We start from the raw sequence: 14,457 nt of genomic DNA, 5'->3' as shown, positions 1-14,457 counted from the left end.
TAGAATGGTCAGACCAAGGCAAGGGAATGGGTGTCGCTACTTCCAGCTCCGTAATGTTAGAGAATACAGGATCTAGAGTATGATCATTTGTATGTGTGGGCCCTATAACTTTTTGTGTCCATTGAATTGCAGTGAGATCGTGGATAAGATCCAAGGCATCTCCTTTGGTTAGGTCCTCAAAGTGTAGATTAAAGTCCACTATGAGCATCAGATTAGTGGAAACGCTTGCTAGAGAGGCCGCCACATCCGGCAGTGATTTAAGAAATTGTCCACTCACCCCTGGTGGGCTATAAATGAGAATACCAGAGAAGGTGGAGGTAGGAGTTAGTGAGATAGAAAAAAATAGAGTTCTCTTCATAGTGCAAGTTCTCTTTTTCTATGTGTGACAGATAATTACAGATGGTATCACAGATGTAGCTCTGGGGCATACAGCTTGCCACCTGGTCTTCAAGATTCGAGATAGCCTATCCATAATTGTATTGGATCACTAGATCTGGATCTATGTGTATCCCTACCACCAGATATTTAACCAGTTCTGTGCTTCAAGCTAATGGAAAGTCTAATTGGTATGACAATGTGATTTGAGAAAGGGGAATTTCAGTGGATTTTGACCAATTAATGCTTAAATCTGAGTACCGCTAATAAAGGATATACTCTCTGATTACTGGTGCCAGGTGTGTATGTGCGCCAGCAACATAGAGCATCACAGCGTCCGCATATAGTGACATAGCAAGTGGGAGTTGGCGGAAGCGCAATGCAGCCGCAGCGTGTCGCTGTCTAATGATGCACGCTAATGGTTCCAGGGCCAGCACAAATAGGATTGTGGAGTGTGCACCCCGGTCTCGTGTCTCTTGAGATAATTAGCGGGTGCAATGTAAGTCCATTAATCTGTGCTGAGGCAAGTGGCGCTTCGTATAATAGCTGTATCCACCGTAGGAACATGTGAGGGATTCCCATGAGCTGCAGGACTGTGAAAATATCTGTCTATTTTATAGAATCGAACACCTTGGCTGCATCTAACAACACTGCCACAGCTTGCATGTATGGGTCTAGCTGGTGCAGCAATGAAATATAGTTTGTAAATCATGTGCTGTGGACCTGGTTAAACTAAAACTAGACTGGTATGGCAGTAATATATTAGCGAGTAGTGGATAGAGCCTAGCCAATAGAGCCAATATTTTGGCATCTATATTGATGACTGATAGTGGTCTGTAAGAATCGCAGTTTTCGGGTGGTTTGTCTGGCTTAAGCAGGGTGATGATGAGAGATTCTCTAAAGGAGGGGGGCAATATCTATTTAGAATATGTCTCTTCATATACATTCAATAGAGGTGGGGATTATATATTTGCAAAGTCTTTATAAAATTTGCCAGTGAGACCGTCCATGCCAGGGGATTTACCACTGGGCAAGGCGCTGATAGCCTCCTTCACCAAATCAACTGTGAGAGGTTACACCAGGTATTCCTGCTGTCCCAGCGTGAGCCACACCAGCACTATGTCCTCTAGATAACCTGTGGTCCCTCGTTCCATGGCCCAGCTGTGCTGTTGATATAATGTAGTGCCGAGGTTTTTATACATAGCCGGAATAGTCAGAGTGTTCTGAAGAAGGCAGCGCCTCCAGCTTATTAATGTGTGTTATGTGCTTAGGTGCCTAGGGCTCCCACACCTTGGTCAAAAGATTTCTACCAGGCCATCCTCCTTCCCCATATGATCTCACAATCTGTAGCTTAGATAGGTGGCAGACTTCTTGCTCCGCTACATCTTTGTATGGTGAAAGGTTTTCTCGAGTTCCACCTAGGAAGTGGGGACTAGACACACTCTCAAATTGGGTTTCTAGAGTCTGGTGATTATGTTCTATTGTTTGTAATTCATAGCGCAACACTCATAATACCCCAGCCTGCGTACTGATGCATATTTTCCTAATGTTCTCCTTGAGCGCCTTCTAAAGAACATCAGCCCCCTTCACAGATCCTACATTATTTGCAAAGCAATTAATGATTGCTACTTACAGACCATACTTGAACACAGGGTCGTGCATGGCTGTAGGTTGAAACCTCAGGGCAAATGGTGCAGAGATATGTGTTGGCAAGTCAAACACCAGTCTTACCAGCGTATGGTTGGATAGTGTTCTGGGTATGTGTTGTATTGCAGTCACCCAAATGTTGACCTCTTTTGTCACTAACCAAATCGCCCGTCTGGACTACATCCCATGTACAGATGAGATAAACGTTCCCTCCCAGCCTCCTGGGTTCCCTAGCCACCATAGGTCCACCTATCCCCTATCTTCCATTCCATCACACAGCACCTGGATTTGCCATGCTATTTTCCTGTAGCTGATCTATCCACCATAGGATCTAGGTAAAAGTTTAGGTCACACACCCAAATAATAACTGTGGTTTGTAACTTATGTTATTGTTTCCATATGTGTGTGTAAAACGTGGGGTCATACATATTGGGACCATATGTAGCTATGAGGGTAACCAGGGTGCCATGCATTCTGCCCTGTAACAACACAAAATGTCTTGCTTTATCCGTTTCAGAGTTGGTAAGTGTAAATTGAACTGCCCTCTTCATTATTATGATTACCCCTCTAGAGTATGAAGAATAAGAGGGAGCCACTCAAACACATGACCAATGGGCCCCATTCCCACCTTCCATTTGTGAGGTGTGTCTCCTGGAGAAGGGCGATTGTACATGATGTCTATCTAGATATGCTCATTTCTGCCTTGTTTTCCTTGGATTGTTTACCCTATGAACATTCCATGTTAATAATGTCACTTGCCCCTCACTGGAAGTCATTACAGTACCAATAGATTCTGATCAGAAATCTCGCTCTTACCAAACTTCTACGGATTAGTATATGTATGTTATCTCCGACTGTATCATGGTGAACACATAAAAACAAATAGAGGCTCCACGCACCCACTTAAGCTAAAGACATGAGCATACCAACTGCTAAAAAACAGACAAAAAACAATTATATTATCATTACTAATTATTGCCATCAGTACCATACAAGGACAAAAGAACCATTTGGGGTACATTCGCATAGGGGATTACCAGGGCTCCACCAACCTCCTGTTGGTCAGGAGGTGCCTAAAATATTTGTGCATTGGCTACCGAGTGTTATGTCATAGGGAATAACTAGGGTCTCCAGTGCTGATCCCTGGCTCTATAGTGTTCGTTGCTGTGCAGACCACTGCAGAAGGCCAGTGCTACTCATACAAGCTAGTACAGCCAGAGTGTCGAATAATACCACTATCTTTACTTCACCTGAATTTTATACAGTAGAGGCACAAGTTCTTCCCCATTCTTACGGAGAGCCAACACTGTATTAAATCATGTTACCAATGCCGGTATGGATTCCAACTATATCGTAAACATATCTGGGTAGTTTAGCCATCCTGGTCTTCTAAATCCGATGCAGACTTGTGACTGCATGGGGAGTGGAAAGCTTTGACATATCTCAGTGCTGCCTCTGGAGTTGTCAGTATTTTTTGCAAACCACGATGATCCATGTGTAGACTGGCAGGATACAGCATAGCGTATTTAATAACTAGTTGTTGCAGCCTCTTTTTAACCAAAGCAAATTCCCTGCATGCCACCTGTACTGTCATTGTGAATTCCAGGAAAGAACACTACTGCATTATTTTGATATTGGACTTCCCCTTTCTCCCTTGCCATGCAGAGTACCGCGCCTCGATCTCAATAATTCAGTAGTCTGGAGATGATTGATCTGGTGTCGCCCCCCCGGAGGAGGCCTTTTCACCAGGGATCTGTGGGTGTCTTCAACCACCAGCATGGCGGAGAGATTCTGTGCTCCAAATGTAGCTCAAAGCATATCTTCCATAAAGCGCTCCATCGGACCTGTGTTTTTAGACTCTGGTATTCTGGTAATTCGCAGATTGTTGTGGCAGGAACGTGCATAGAGTTCTTCATTCTTGCCCTGTATCACCACCAACACCTTTTCCATATTTAGGCACTTTGATGTGACAGATCACCCTAATCACTTGTTATTCGCTGTTCCGCAGCTGTCATATACATGGTTTGTCAATCCAACTTGGCTGCCATGTGATCTATCCAAATATTGAAATTGTCTATCTTCCCAATTAGAGATTTGAGACTTTGCTTCACGTCAATTAATGTGATCTCCAGGGTTGTTGTGCCAGTGTGTCTGCTTCCAGCAAGATGTCAGATTGGGATTTAGTGAGTCGAAGAGAGTCGAAAGTGAGGCTCAGTTGATTTCCATCTGCCTTTCCCATGTTCCTAGCAGGCGTGCACGTGATGATCAGTAGGGAGATCACAACCAGGACCCTGAGTTCAATCACCTCCACCTGGGTATTGCTCAGGGAGAGTCCTCACAAGCTCGCACTTTCTTCAGTAGTATCAACCACTCCTCTGTGTCACTTCCACCTAGCGACTCACAAAGAATGTCTTTCCTCAGAGGAGGCAAGATGCAGCCCCGACATGTCCCCAATGTTTTGCCTCAATTAAGCAATCACATTTTTTCTTGTGCACCTTTTAGTGGCCTGTGTGCATCATGTAAATATTCCCCATCCAGGTATGAGGATAGCGGCTATAGTTACTGTGGAGTCGCTGCAATGTTCCACACTTATGAGACCTCATGTGCAGGCCATGGTGGGGAATCTGGCTGAGGTGCAGGCACACAGCATTTCTTCACCAAGGAGTAGGGAATATTAACTAGCAGGTTAAGCCTCCCCAGCACATGTTAAATATATCTAAAGTGATCAGATTTCTCGCTCAGGTTATTTTAGTTCTTTATGTTGTGTCAGAGCTATGTGCACTCATATTGCCAAAAATGATGCAGCATCCCATACCTGGGCCCAACCTACTTCTTTCACTGTTACTGTGGAAGGTGTGTGGTGCAGCAGCCAGGGTGACTGATGCTGGAATCTGGGGTGACTGACACAGGAATCTGGGGCTCACGTTTCGATCCCCGGCACCAGTGGCAGGTCAGCCCAGAACAATGTGACTCTAAGCAATAGCTTGCTTAATCTTACAGAGGCCCCCAAGTGCCGGGACACCACTTCGGAGGTAGCTGTGCGCTTTACAAATACTGGTATTTCATTTCATTTCATTTTCACAATCTGTAGTGTGCCCCGTCAGACTGTGTCCTGAGTCTGGTGTGCATTTAACAGGGGGGCCGCAGTTATTCTTCCACACCAGTGCACTCTCCACCAGGCCTGAACACCAGGGTTCTCTCCACACTACTATCGCCCGCTGCCTCGCAGTCCTCCACTCCGTTCCCAACAAGCTGACCAGGGGTCCCAAACTCGTACAGCACTCTTGTGTACCCTTGTGGCAGTGCCTGCCCTCTCTCACCAGCAGCGCAATGCATATGCTTAAGTGGCAATCACTGATTCCATATTCCCTTGCAGGCCCTATCTTGCTGGATGTAGCAGATCAGATCTCCTCCCGCAGCGGCTGCTCCACTCTAGGGGTACCCACCTCCACAGTGCAGCTACTGATAGTGCCACAACATGCATCATTTACTGCTTCTCTGCTGTCCGGGCCTCCTCCAGCCATCCCTGATTCGCTCTGCAGCTCACAGAACCGCCATCTTAGTTTTATGAGGTGGTACACAGTAGGTCGGCAACTATCTGTCTGTCGGGCAACCCACAGTGTGATATTCCACTATTTGTAAGCGTGATCAGGTGCACTGCATCTCCCTGTGCACTATGCCACTAATTTCAAGGCCGGATGGCCGCAAATCATCAGGAATATGCATGTATATTGAGTCCGAGCTAGAGATAGAGCTGCACTAGAATGCGGACATCTTGCCGTGGGCTCTATACCGCCCTCGAAACATGTATTTTGCATACTGATTTTCTAGACTACCTTCTCACCCTTGCAGGAATTCAAATGCACCAAAAAAAGATCAAAGCCGTTTTCAACTGGCCATCATCCTCTTTTGTGAGGGAAGTTTAAAGATTCCAATCAGTGGCATATCACAAAATGATAGGGCCCTACTGCAGAACGTAATTAGGGTCCCCTGTATCTCTCATATCACACAGATACACATTGGTATTGGATTGAATAGAGGCAGCCTGAAAAAGTGAGGGGGCCCTGAAGAGTTCAAGGCCCCAAACACTACAAGGTCTGCAGTGCTTTGTGCTATACCCTAGCTTCTGTGCTCTCTCTTCTCATCTCAGAGAAGTTATCTGAAGATGATGCTGATCTTAGGAACCCCCACCCATTCTTCAAAGGGGCTTTGCAGGCTCTGCCCAAAAGAGAAACTAAGTCAGTTCAGTTCATGAAGCTTTATTCGGTTCATGGTAAAAATGACCATAAAAGCACAGCAAACAGGCAACAAAGTTAAAAAGTACAAACATAATTAAAAACTCATACTTTTTCTAAAAGCCATAGATATACATATAAAACTGGCAGTATAAAAACATATATCGGGGTGGTCCAAATTATACAACAAACACATAGCATCCTCCACATTTAAGACTCCATACTTAAGAAATAATGGTTTTAAAAAAGAGATCCTAACGTTCTGAAATAGGGGGCAAATGAGCATAAAGTGCATTGTGCTTTGTTTGGAATGTCCGTCACAGGGACACGGATCCACAGGGGGCTTTTTAGGATGTGGGAAAGCCACTAGTACATGAGCAATGCCAACTCTTAATCTGGTCAATACAAACCTATGCGTTGACCAGGTTACTACGTTCAGATAACGTTGGAATCTCTCGACAGCAATATATTTATTGTAAGTTTTAACAGTAGCGAGGGAATTGGTTATTACTGAACGTTTAAGAGCTTTATGTGACATAAAAGTCTTTTTAAGATCCTGTTTCGCAAGACCTCTAGGGGGGCAGTTTTCTAACAACAAATTGATATCAAAGATGCTTTTATAACACTCTACAATATATTTAAGCCACGGTATCTGCATACAGTTGTCTAATCCAAGGCAGTCCCTAATTATAAGTTGGTTGAACTCGGTCTCTACCTTAAGCCAAATTGCTCGATAAAGCAATAGAGGCCTAAGTGAGGCGAGCTCTGTTAGGTGAAAGTTGTTTTCTTCTATCTGTAGACAATCAGTTTTGCAGTAGCCCCAAAGCCCCGCCCCGTAAAGGGCAATGGATACACTGCGTGCCTTGTAGATTTCCAGCATATCCTTGATTCGCCTATCCCCCAGTTTTGACGCAAATTTGAAAATGCCATAAGAGCTTTTGCTCATTTTAGTTCGAACATTCGTTAGTTCGTGCCCCCACCTACCATCACTAGTAAAAGTAACCCCCAAGTAGCAAAAACTATTCACATTCTGCACTTTGACCCCTTCTATAAAAAAGGGGTGATTTCTGCCCACTTTAGTCCCACAGATCATAGTATGGGTTTTATTCTTATTGATCAGCTGTCTCCTGCTCCCAATGAATTCAGTGAACTTGTCCATCAGACGCTGCAGACCAAGGGGTGTCCGGGATAAGAGCGCCGCATCGTCTGCATATAGCAGAACTGGGACACTATCCCCTGCAACCTGTGGTGCATCAGCCTTGATAGTTTTCAAGGCGGCTTCAACCCCATTAACAAAGAGGGTAAATAAAAGGGGCGCAAGGACACAACCCTGCCTAATTCCCCATTGAACTTTAAAATTACTAGTACATTCCCCACTGACGCCATACCGAACGCATGTTTTCAGCTTACTGTATAGTCTGGCGAGAAAAAAGATCATTTCTTTCGGGGCGCCCATATCAAGCAAAACTGTCCAAAGAAGTGAATGATTAACTAAATCAAAAGCACTGCTAAGGTCAGCAAAGCAAAGATAGATGTTGCCGGGTTTGGCTCTCTTATACTTGCCTATCAACAACTCCAGATTCAGGCACTGGTCTAGGGTCCCTCTACCCTTCCTGAATCCATATTGTGAATTTGCAAGTATTCCATTCTCATCAGCCCACTCCTCTAATCTGAAAAGCAGAACTCTGCTCATAATTTTTACAGACGAGTCGAGCAGGCTGATGGGCCGGTAATTTCTTGCCAGGGCTTTATCTCCCTTTTTGGGACTATAATGGAGTCGCCCCATGTTGGTGGAATCATGGTGGTTACGGCAGCGTTAAGTACCAATGTGAGTATTGGTCCCCAAAGCTGCGGTTGAGACCTGTAAACATCTATTGGGACTCCATCTGGCCCCTGGGCCTTGCCCCCTTGCTATTTTTAATACCATTTTTCACCTCTCCCAACGTAATATCGAAAGGTACTACCGGCCAAGTCCTGTTTTCGTTGGCCGTCATGGTATTATCTTGAAAAATCGCGGAAAAATGGTTCACCCAGTCCTCGCTACCTACATTAGATGAAAGATGCGGGATTTTATCATCTTAGAGGAAAGGTGAGTTAACAGTGGACCAAAACAGGCGACTATCGGCAGTTTCTGCTGCCTGGGTAAGATGCTCCCAGGCTTCCTGCTGTAGTTCCATTTTTCTTCTGGATAGCACCTGTTTATAATCAAATCTTAAGAGTTTGACTCTATCCTTGTCCCTTGGGGTATTGGCCAAAGCTTGTTTGAGTTGTGAGAGCAGGGACGTACAGGCATGGTCAAACCATCCAATCCCTTTCCCTCCTCTGCCTACTTTTTTACCCGTGAAGATGTTATTAATGACAGTATTGATATTAAGAAAACGAGTCATAACCTGAGCAGACGGGCATCCTAGAGATAAGATAATGTCAATGTCCATCATGCATTTATTTATGATTAAAGGTTCCACTGTGGCCGAATTTTCACCTTTCCATCTCAGCCTAATCCCATTGGGTCTATGCGGCTCTATATTTACCAGTAGTCTAGTGGATGGTTCATTTCTAATCATCCATGTAGTTATTTGCAAGCTAACACTGTTATGGTCACTCAGGGAGGATGTATCCTTTACTTTGATTATGCAATGGGGTACCAAGTTAGAGGAGACAATAATATGATCGATGATGGAGCTCACGTTCCTTCCAGTAAAGGTGGGAATTGAGCACTCACTTCCCTCCTGTACAGTACTCAATAGCTCTAGATCATGTGAGACCATAATGCTATTAATTGCCTCTCCATATGCATTATGTGGAAAGTGGGCCATATTCTCCCCACTATTAGTTAGGATCCCACATACCCTAGAGGAGGATAAACTACACATTTGTAAATTAAAATCCCCCACCCAAACAAAAATAAAAGTGCATGTTGCTTCGCTTACCAGCTTCATTAGGGCACAGGATAGCTCATCTATCACTTGGTGCCGAAAATTAGTAAAAATATTATTATAAAAATTAATTAAAAGCACATTAGTGCTATCCGGTAGACGTACCCACAAGATTTGCGAGTGTGGTTCGACTAACAAGTGTTTAATGATAGTCAACTTAACATCTACTGAGATAAGAATAAGGAGGCCTCCCTTTGCCCTACCATGGCTAGATTCAGAGGCATCCAAACTGTAACATGTATACCCCTCGAGGCTGGGTTTATTAACACACCACGTCTCTTGCAGGCATAAAATATCGTAAGATCTTACAATTTCCTCCCATTCTACTTTAGATGCCTTAGATGCCCATGCAATGTTCCAACTCGCCATAGAAACCCCCACAGGATGACAGTCATTGGCGATATCGACAGTGTTATTAGAACAATTACCTCTATTACTTAGGTCTGACCCCGGTACATCTATACAACTGCCTATAGCAGTCCCTGTAGCAATCACTGTATCCTCAACAATCTCATTTGCACTGTGAACTACTGTCCCACTTTCAGGATTGCCCATAATGGCAGAACATAGATCCTCTCTTGTCTCACTTACATTGTTCTTGATGCTACTTAGGGTAACGTCCCTCCCAGTCCCAGGCCCCATCTGATGTCAATCATTTTGGTCCAGAATACTCAAGGACTGGTACCTATTCTGGACTGGGACTTGATAAACCATCCCATTAACCGGCGAGAAAATGTTATCGCAGTTAGGTGCATGATTGGTAGTATATGTTACAAATCTATTCCCACTGGGGACAGGATTCAACAAGGGCGAGGGCAAGACAGAGCTGCCATCAAAAAAAACAGGGTTGAGAGTAGGTATCAAAGGCCTGTTGCCATTGGATATGACGTTAGAGTTGGAAACCCCGTCTCTACAGTTAGCAGAAGGCAACCTGTTAAGATGATTGTAAAAGTAGCCCAAAGGTCTTGCGGCTACATCAGTCTCGGACTGTGTTAAGGCAGCTGCTCTGAGTAAGACCGTTGCAACATGTTGGGGGTGTTTAAAATTAATTATCACACAGTCACCCCCACAGGTCTTCCTAGTGTTACCAATCCAGTTAACCCTTCTGATAGATATAATTTGGTCAGAGTAGTTGACTGGATAGCCACAATGACGGTTTAACCATGAGACGTTTTATTTTTTAAAGAATCCCCGGACTCCTGATGGTGCGGAGCCTGGATTAAAGGCGGAACATTAGTTAAAACCACAACATAGGGTACACACTCTGGTGGGAGATCTACTGGGCGGCCATTTATACCTACATACACCCCACCGGGCCCTGCTACAGCAGTTGGTGTAGCTGGTGATTGCATGGGCCTGGCTCTGTTTGGTGCTGGTAAAGTACGTGCACTGGAACTTACACCTGCAGGCCCTGAGGCCACCGGTATAACCACCGGTGCCTGCACAGAACGACCCGCATTGTGTGCTGGAAATGGTTTCGGGCAAGTTGAAACAGGTTTCGCCTGTGGTAGTAATCTTCCTGCATTTGGGCCAGAGGGGGCAGTATTGACATAGTGAGGCCTTCCCTTATCTGGATTAGGTGCAGGTTGGGAACATGTATCAACTCTAATAGGTAGTACGGGATTATCCAATTTGGCTACATGTTGATCCACCATAGCCCCTAGTCTGGACACTTCAGCCGACAGTGCATCGATTTTAACTAATAAAGGCTCCACAACCAACTTCAGTTTGTCATCGACACAACTCACTAACAGGTCAAATTGGTTAATATTAATGGTAACACAATTGTCATTAGTAGAAGTCCCTTGATCACCAGCATTCTCCTTGGGGGCGGTGTCCTTTTTCTTCCTGGCCGAGTGATTCCCCCGTTTAAGAGAAGGTTTCCTACATGCTCTCATAAAATGGGTAGCCCTAGTGGATTGTTGTGGGGTGCCATTGAGAGCCTCAGATTGTTCAGATAAGTCTTCCGCTACAGTGGGATCATCTAGGGCCTCTGCAGAAACGGAATCAACATTAGTACTGATGCTATCGGTCTCAGCTACCAAAGTAGTATTGTTACTGCCCTCATTAGTGGAATCCACTGGTAGGACCGATGGAAGGTCAGGTAAGGTGCCTTTCCCTAGCGATTTTCTTCTGTCGCAGTTAATTCCTTTGACAACTTTCAGCAGATAGTTGTCCGTTAGGGTAGTTTGGATTGAAATGGTTGCTAACGGGTCAAAGCAGCAGTTACAAAACAGTACTCAAAGGATCAGAAGTGCAAGAACCCCGCAAAACTTGCCAGATGCTTGATGAACAGTTTTTCAGCCCTAAAAGTATGAACTGGTACTCACAGTTACAGCCAAGGGGGATGGCCCGTCCCGTCCCTGGTCGTCCCCGGACGGCCACAGACGGCCCCGCCCTTGTCCCAGGCTTCTCCCGGGCGCGCCCGCGCGTGTCCCGCGGGACGAGGGGGCGTGTTCTCCTTTATGCGCCTTCCGGCGCTTCCTGGTTGCGAGGGCGGCGAGGGCGGCGGCGTCCTTGCCGCGATGAGGCTGCTGGAGTTGAAGTTCCAAACATCCCCCGGCGGAGCCAAGCCCGGCCAGGAGCACCCACAGCAAGGGAACAGGAATGGCGGAGCCAAGCCCGGCCGACAACGCTCAGCGGAGCCAAGCCCGGCCGTGTGCAGCAACTGGTAATTGATTTGCGCCCCCCACAGGACTCAGCGGCGTGTTCTCCTTTATGCGCCTTCCGGCGCTTCCTGGTTGCGAGGGCGGCGGCATCCTTGCCGCGATGAGGCTGCTGGGGGTTGACGTTCCAAACGTCTCCCGACGGAGCCAAGCCCGGCCAGGAGCACCCACAGCAAGGGAACAGGAATGGCGGAGCCAAGCCCGGCCGACAACGCTCAGCGGAGCCAACCACGGCTGTGTGCAGCAACTGGTAATTGATTTGCGCCCCCCACAGGACTCAGCGGCGTGTTCTCCTTTATGCGCCTTCCGGCGCTTCCTGGTTGCGAGGGCGGCGAGGGCAGCGGCGTCCTTGCCGCGATGAGGCTGCTGGGGGTTGAAGTTCCAAACGTCCCCCGGCGGAGCCAAGCCCGGCCAGGAGCACCCACAGCAAGGGAACAGGAATGGCGGAGCCAAGCCCGGCCGACAACGCTCAGCGGAGCCAAGCCCGGCCGTATGCAGCAACTGGTAATTGATTTGCGCCCCCCACAGGACTCAGCGGCGTGTTCTCCTTTATGCGCCTTCCGGCGCTTCCTAGTTGCGAGGGCGGCGAGGGCGGCGGCGTCCTTGCCGCGATGAGGCTGCTGGGGGTTGAAGTTCCAAACGTCCCCCGGCGGAGCCAAGCCCGGCCAGGAGCACCCACAGCAAGGGAACAGGAATGGCGGTGTGGAAAAGTCAGCCCATAACGCACCGGATGCCCAGGCTGCTGGCGCAAGGCGCCTCTTAGTTCCCATCAGTCCTTTGCTGTTAGATCACAGTCCTGTTTCCTAACTTATTTTCTTAGGGGTGCCTCAAGCTGGGCACCTGCGTGTCTTTCTTTTTCCGTGGCAAAACCTCATTCTATAGTCAACAGTTTATGCGGAAAGGGTGATGTTGTTAAATAATCAAGGGAAGAGAGGGCGGAGTGGGGCCAGATCTTCGAACACACCAAGGGACCAAGGGAGCAAGGGACAACGAGCAGGCAGGCCCATCAGTCGGACTCAAAAAGGGGACGGGGACTTCAGGCACGAGTGGGTCAGCAAGTCGAGGGCTTCAAGGCAGCCCTTCATTCCTTCATCTGCCGAGTTTGAGAGTTGTGCCTCGTCCCGCGTCTCGTTGCTCTGCGGCTCCACCTTTTGTTTGCGGTCACATGTGCTTCATGATCTGTGGCCAGGCTGTGCGTCACGTCCAGCTCCTCTCCTCCGGTGATTGTATCTTTGAATGGGTACAAAACAAGTTTTTAGAAAAAAACTGGCAGGAGAAGACATTTATACATCTCAATTCCGTCCCCAACCCTAAGTAGGTAGGGAATAAGTTCATCGGTCACAGTTAGAAGTCACCACTTATGGAGTATGTAGGAGGCCATTTCCACTGAATTCGTACTTTCTATCTGGCGTTCATTCATGACGTACGCGGAGAGAAGTCAGATTCCCATCGACAGTGTATTCTATCAAACTCAAAATCGAGTCCTTAACCCAAGTACTAACGATCTTACATCTCCCTTCGGGGTCGGCTAACTCTCGCAAGCAGGAGGTGTTATCGTCATGTGGGGGGCAAAGATCAAACATGCTTTTCTTGGGGAATGACGGTTAATCAAGGTTATTAATTGTGCTTCGGGGATAGCTGATATGGAGCCGGGGTCAATCGGGAGAAGCGAGGACGCTTTGGACATCCGCACTTAAGTGCAGAGGGGTGGGGCAATCTGGGCATTGGGGATTGCATTTCTAACGAACTGAAAAACAGAAGACCATTGACGTTATAGTCCCCCTATAAAAAGGCCAGATTAGGGGACATCAGTCGTCTGACCTGTCCTTTCTTTCATTACCAACTCGGGTTCTATCGTTTTGCAGAAAGGAGAGGTAGTAATATGGCAAGTTACAATCGTTTTAGTTCCTGTCAATTTTGCCGAACACCTCTGTGTTCGAAGAGACCCAATTAGGGTCGTGCCGGTGGGGCACAACGTTCTTGCACAAGGGGGGGAACAGGGGGACCCTCAGAAAGAGAGAGAAAGTCGCCCACACTCTAAACGAACCATTTGGTACACGTATGACGTGGAGAGAGAGAGAGAGAGAGAGAGAGAGACGTGTACAATAATGGTCCATTCAGTGCGCACACAACACAGAACAGCAGGGGTTAAGTAATACGGAACACAGGCAGAGGGATGACGTAGTTCCATGCATCACGTATACACAAACTCAGACGGGGAGACAATACATGTATTATATACAAAAATCCAAGACAAAACATAAAACAGTTATTGGCCAAAATTATCTTTTTCTATATGCTGTGCATCCTTAGCATCCTAAGCTCTTTTTACCTTTTTCTTCTCTTTTATTCGTCGGCTGCCTTTACTGGTGGCTTTGATTGTACACACTTACGCCTTTGGCAATTGGTCATGAACTAACCTGGTCGGGCTAATGCTCACGGTGATATTTTCGAGTCATTTTAGCAAAGATGTTTCCAGGCTGAGACAACAGTTGGTGTCAATTGGAAAACAATGGGGCAGCTTCTGAGTTACATGTCTATGAGGATGCGAAAAAGGAGGTAGTAGGTTTTTAAATATTGGCAATATTCCTAGTCCTC

Source organism: Lissotriton helveticus, chromosome 3_2 (genome assembly GCF_964261635.1).
Source record: "Lissotriton helveticus chromosome 3_2, aLisHel1.1, whole genome shotgun sequence".
Lineage (NCBI taxonomy): Eukaryota > Metazoa > Chordata > Amphibia > Caudata > Salamandridae > Lissotriton > Lissotriton helveticus.
The sequence above is the reverse complement of the archived record's forward strand: the minus strand, read 5'-3'. Positions refer to the sequence as shown.